Source organism: Passer domesticus, chromosome Z (assembly GCF_036417665.1).
Source record: "Passer domesticus isolate bPasDom1 chromosome Z, bPasDom1.hap1, whole genome shotgun sequence".
Lineage (NCBI taxonomy): Eukaryota > Metazoa > Chordata > Aves > Passeriformes > Passeridae > Passer > Passer domesticus.
Window position 1 is genome coordinate 10,512,369 of NC_087512.1, and position 6,111 is coordinate 10,518,479.

Consider the following 6,111-nt stretch of genomic DNA (forward strand, 5'->3'; position numbering starts at 1 on the left):
AAGGTTGCAGAGTTAAAACAAGTTGGACCAGTGCTGTTAAGTTAGCTTCATTGTTAAGAGTTCTTTGATTACCTGTTAATGGTTGGTGATTAGCCATTGCCCCTCTGATGCTTGCCAGGGACCATGCAGGTACCAGGAAAATGGGAGTGGCATCAGAGCTAGTATGCAGATGAGAAATGCATTGCACCAAATTTTGCAGTTTTCCAGGAAAACCCCTAAAAATAACGAGCCAACATAGAACTAGGGAACCTAAGTGATGTCTAAGGATGGGAGCGTAGTCCAGTGCCTGCTTGGATCCTTTTTGCTTCTCACCCTAACCTCAAAAGATGTTGACTAGAGAGACAACCCAAGAAGTTGGACTGAAAAGGCGGAATCTTCTAATCTCTCATGAGGACGGAATCCCCAGCTCTGCCTGCAGACAAGCGGACAAAGCTGCATCACCCTCCTCCTCCGGGCCACTCCTGGGAGCAACGGCGGCGTGGGCGCGACCTCTTGACTTCTCCCCACCTGAGCTGATTCTTTTTAATAAAGGCATTAAAAAGGGAGAAAGATCTCCTGCCCATTTATTTCACCCATCACTGAATCCATACTGCAGCAGCCGTGCTGCGCAGCAACATCAGTCTTTCAGCAGTGTCAGCTGGTGTCCGTGCAGGGCTTCATGCAGCGCTACCTGCTCACTCATTCTTCAGGTGCTTTGTTTGTTTGTTGACTTTTTGTTTTCTCTTGAGGCCATCTTCCAAATGAGATACTTTGGAAGTATCATAAAGCTCTCACTAGGCACCACTTCCAAGGTTCACACTCATGAATTTCATTATTTCTGATGGAAACTGCATGCATCCCAGGTCCCTGGAGCTTTGGGAGGAGGTGATTTAACTACTAATGTCAGTCTGATAATTTTGTACCTGGGTTTGGAGGCATACTCTGTGGCTGTTCTCCACTAAGTGCTTGGTGTGTTGAATTTTCATAGGTAAGACATCTATGACTAAGGCATCCAGAAAGATTATTCTTCTTAAATACAGGTTAGCTACCCTTTTATTTGATTTGTGTGGGTGTTATTTCACTCAGCGCTTGTGTCTTGTGACCCACTTACAGGCTGAAACAGGCTCTAGTGAACTTTCATGCCTTTATATTCCTGTTGCTCTTAACTTACCCACCCCCCCACCCAAAACCAAAAAAACCAAACCCTAAAAAGAAAACAAAAAAAAACCCCTAAACCAACCTCTGAGGCAACCATCTTTGAGGTATAAATCAGAAATGGCTCTTCTGTATGAGTGATTGTAAAAGTGTTCAACTTGTGTGTCTCATGGGCTGTGACGGTGAAGGGCGTCCCAGCAGTCTTGGAATGCTGGGCTTTCCTAGAACGGTAACTTAGTGGCAGGGACTGTCACGAGCCCTTGTGAAAACTCATGTCCCACATCCAAGAGGATCATGGACCCAGGGCATCTCCAGATTTACATTTGGCATTTGGGGTGAAGCCACTGCAAAGACTCAGGTGCTCCTCATCTCTCTTCAAATCCTCCCCCAGGCAGGAGAGAGCACTGGGAGAGCTTCCAAGATCCCTTTGGAAGGAGTTTAAAAGAAAAGGAAAAGAAAGCCTATTTCTATCCCAAAACAACAGTGCCCTTGTGGGGAGCTGTGTTGGTGCCTAGCACTTTATTTTACTGGCATAATTGTGCCTGAAGAATGTGTGTGCTCTTCTGCACAGACATGTTCTCAAGCAGTTCAGTCTGTCTTTGAAGAAGTTCTGAATTTACTTAATTTCAATGCCAATACATCTTCAGAGGGGAAATATCTCAGTATAGTGGCTGGAAGTTACAGTCAGGATACTCGCCTTGGAAATGTAGAGCCCTTGCACTGTATCAGCACCACAATAATCTCATCTAAATGAAGTTAGTGAAGCATGAAAAAGAAGTGCAAGACTCTCAGTGTCATGACATCTCCTTACATCATGGCAGGATGTCTTACCAGAAAATCTGATGTAGCCAAAACCCATGATACACAGTGTGTAACAGATAGAGGGTTTGCTCAGATGGGACTTGATTTACTGACAGTCTCTCCTCACCTTCAAAGCCACAGCACAAGCCCCTGGAGCTTCAAGGAGAAGCTTATCCATCTCAGAGCATGCCAAGTGATGATGTAGATATGTAGTGACTCTTTACAACTTGGAATACCTGACTTGTGTGGAATGCTGTGCATTTTACTTTGGTTTGGGCTGGGTTTTTAGGAACCATGCGATACAGCAGGTCATGAAGGAACGCTAACAAGAAAGCAAAGTGACTCACTTAGAGAAAACAGAGAGTGGAGACTAAGAATTGTCCCTTCAATCCTAGAAGTAAGAGGCACGTAAGTAAGGTACATTTAATGTAAAAACTTGAGAAGCTCAGCTCATGCATTAGAGAACAGAAACTTAAATGTTGTTACTGAAACACCCACGTGATCTGTCCTGTGGAGATGGAGACCTCACAACCACATAAACAGAGGCAACAATGACAAGAATTGAACCAATATAGCATTTCTACAATCACTTATAAACCAAGGCAACAAGAGCAAGAATTGTCATGATGTAACATTTTTACAGTCACACAGAACAAACTGTCTTCCAAAGGCAACAAATGCTTTCAGAGCCACTGATTTCCCTGGGCATGGGGTCAGCCTGTGCCTTCAGTGAGTTCAGTTCAAAGCTCTACCCCTTCCTTTCTGTTCCATCCTGTCTCTGGCACATCCCACTGTGTACCCAGGGATCCAGTTTCCAGTGGCTGCTGTAAAACAGTCTTTTTGAAAATTTGGAGCATCTGTTTTAAAACTTCCCCTTGTCCCAAAGATTTGGAAGTTCACATGCCCTGTGGCTTAAAGCAGACAGCAAGACTGAAAGTGGTGGGTAGTTTCTAAAGAAATCTGGAACGCCTACGTGCTTTTTAATTATATAGCTATGTGCACACTTAATTTAATTAAAAAACAATTACCACAATTTATGATATGAGTACAACTCTTCAGCAAGCCAGAATTGCAGCTCAGTTTGCTTTTTAACTCTTCTTTTTTGTTGTTGTTTTTGATTGAGTGTAAGTGATCCTGGCTGATGCTTCTCTTTATGGAATAATAAGAGTTTGTTAGGATAGGTGCTCTGGCTAATTTCGGAAGTGGCAGACTTTTTCTCTTCCTGAGGCAGGTTGGACAGAGCTGGCAATTTGTTTATTTGACTTAAATGATGTTGAATTGAAAAACAGGAGACTAGAAGAACCTATGCTGAACATTATGCTGTAAATGAAAGAGTCTCTTACTGTGCAGAGCAGTACAGCAGGAAAGATCCCTGCAGGGAATACAAGTTCATGCTACACCACTGAATTCCTTGATATTCATTCATAGAAATGAATGTGCATTAATTAAGAAAGGCAAGTATTTCACCAATGCAGATATGCTATCCTGTCTTTGCAGAAAGCAACAGGTGTATGTATTTGCTGAAAATATCCCATAAATTCATGTTTTGAAAAATAGTTTCTCACCTCCTTTTACTTAACAGAAGTATGCACAACAAGGGTTTTCTTCAAGTGAAAATAACTATAAATAACACACATGGACTTGAGGGATATTGCAACAGCTCAAAAAACTCAGCTCTGCTATTCTGACAGTAGTGGGCAGAGGTGCAGCATTTCTGCCTCTCCCCACATACCTTATGCCAAACTACAGGCAGGTGCCTTCCTTGGAGTTTGCTGTCTGGATGAGACCCCTTGGTGCGTTATCTGCCTGATGGTGTCACCATCTTGCAAAAGAATTATTGATTCTGGCAGTTTGGCTGGCAATAACTCCAGTTTATCTGTCAAATTAGACACTGAAAATCTGCATCTAAGCCCAGTCCCATGAAAGAACTGAGCAAAGCTTCTGGCACATGTGAAAATTTGGGGCATTCAGGACAAAGCTGAATAATATTGTGAGGGCTGAATTCCTGCTGCTCAAAGAAAATGAGCAGACCACCCTCTGTTTCCCTGCTATTTGACCAACCTTTTGAGCAGGAAGCTCGTTGGAGTATCCAGCTTAGCAGCCACAGTCCAAGCAATGAAACTGATCACAGGATTACAGAAATATTAGCTGAGAAGGACCTTTGGAGGTCATCCAGCTCAGCCTCCCACTTGGAGAAGGGTTTTTGCCAGCACTGGATCCGGTCAGCTGTGGCTTTGTCTAGACCAGTGCACAAGACCTCCAAGGATGGAGTTACCCCAGTGCCTCTGGTTAATCTATTTCAGGGCTGTAGCACCCTCCCAGGGAAAAAAAATTCCTGAAGTTCAATCTGAAACTCTGGAACTGCAGTTTGATGTTGTAACCCACTGGTGTATTATCTGCTGCTGCTGAGATGAGTTGATCCCTGCGAGTTTTGTAACTCCCCTACGAAGTGGTTGTGGACCTCTCGTCCTTCTCTTCCCTAGATTAAAATATCCCAGCTCTTTGTACCTCTTCTTGTAACCATGTCCCCCAGGCCCAGGATCATCTGACTGCCCTTTGTTCAACTTTTCTTTCTGAACCAGGGGACCCCAAGCCACACCTCACATGGTATTGCTAATGTTGATAAGCTCTTCCGCAGCTTCTTTCCCAAAAATGATGAGATGGTGTTGAAAGCCTCTCTGAAGTCAAGCATCCATTGTTACTCCCCTCCCAGTTCCCACAGGAGGCATTTAATCACAAAAGGCAATTTTGTCAGTCAGGCCAAGTTGGATTTAATGAATCTTGGACCATTCCCTAGTGCTCTCCTGCCCTATTAGATGTTTGGAGTGGCCTCAAGAGGCTGCATTTCTTGCACCTTTGCAGGATCCAAGACAAGGCTGACTGTATCCTGCTCTCTACCTCAAAGACAGGCACAACACTGGCCCAGTCCCCAAGGCCCTCTCTGAGTCACTGTGGTTATTCCCAGCTGAATCTGTCCATCCCTGTCAGCTCCTTGGGGTGAATCCTATCCAGCTGTATGGATGGATCTGTACATTCAGCTTCCCTGAGCAGTCCCTGATGCTGGCTGCCTGCCTCCATCCCAAGCTCTTGGGGCACACCCTGAGCTCTGGGGCAGGCAGAGAAGAGCATACATCAGCATTTCCTCATCTCTCAGGTCACTTGGTTGTCTCCCTCACTTTCAGACTCACAGTGCTCACTATGGGCCGCCTCATCTGGGAAGACCACAAGTGGTGCTGCCTTGTGAACCTGATAGATCCCCAGGGCTGAGAGAGGGAAGCCCAGGGACATGGGGCTCCTAGCCTCGGAGAGGGGAAGAGCCTGGGAGCAGAGCAGCTCCCACGGCAGCCTTGACAGTTGGCTGCAGATCTGAAACAGGCAAGTGGCAAATCTGCAGAGCCCTGGGCAGCTCAGAGACATTGACGTGGGAGAGCTGGGACTCATTTGACTGTATAAGCAAAGACCTGAGGACCAAGCAGAACTAAACCTCATTCATTACTGCAGCCCCACAGGGTTTCTGAGCTCCGTTCTGTGCTGCTGATGAACAGAGCCTGCAAGACACACTAAGAGCAGCATAGTCACCAAACTGCTTGTACCTCTAGTTATCTCTGAAGCAATTACCTTCAGAGGACATACTTCAATTAAGGCTGCTGCTTCTCTCTATTGCTGTGCAGAGAAATTGAAAATGTGCCAGACTTATCTGCTGTGTGTGGCTCACAAATCCTTAACCCTTGTGCTGTCAGCCATATGCGATCTTGCCAGAAGGTCCTGTCCAAGAAGAAAGAACTTAAAATTTTAAAAAAAGGATACTTCAGTACAATCAAAAGACAACTTTGTCTCCTCTTAAAAGGTAATGTTAGGAGCTGGTTCAAATGTTTGTAAATGCTGTGTGCAACTGCTTATACATTCTGATGTTTTTTGATGAGCATCTCAGATTTAGGTATATTAAAATGTGTGCAAATCTTCAGCTGGATCTCAGAAGGAAGCTCTCAATAGCTAGAGCCTAACATCAGGCAACATTCTTGCAGCGAGGTGTCTACTAATGCAGCGAATTTAGCTCCATTTCCTGTTTGCAACGTATCCAACAAACAGACCCCAGTTGTTATTATGTGTTTATAATTGTGTTTTATTTCAGGCCTGTTTTATTTGTACGTATTCCAGCTTGAGGAAGGTCACGTG

At 44.7% G+C, this 6,111-nt stretch overlaps 1 long non-coding RNA gene across 1 annotated transcript; it reads left to right on the forward strand.

Moving 5' to 3' along the window:
- Nucleotides 1–4,389: 4,389 nt before the first annotated feature.
- LOC135291356 (uncharacterized) lies at nt 4,390–6,111 on the forward strand. Its single transcript, XR_010354165.1, has 3 exons — nt 4,390–4,817; nt 5,676–5,782; nt 6,068–6,111. It is a non-coding gene; the product is annotated as an uncharacterized LOC135291356 (long non-coding RNA).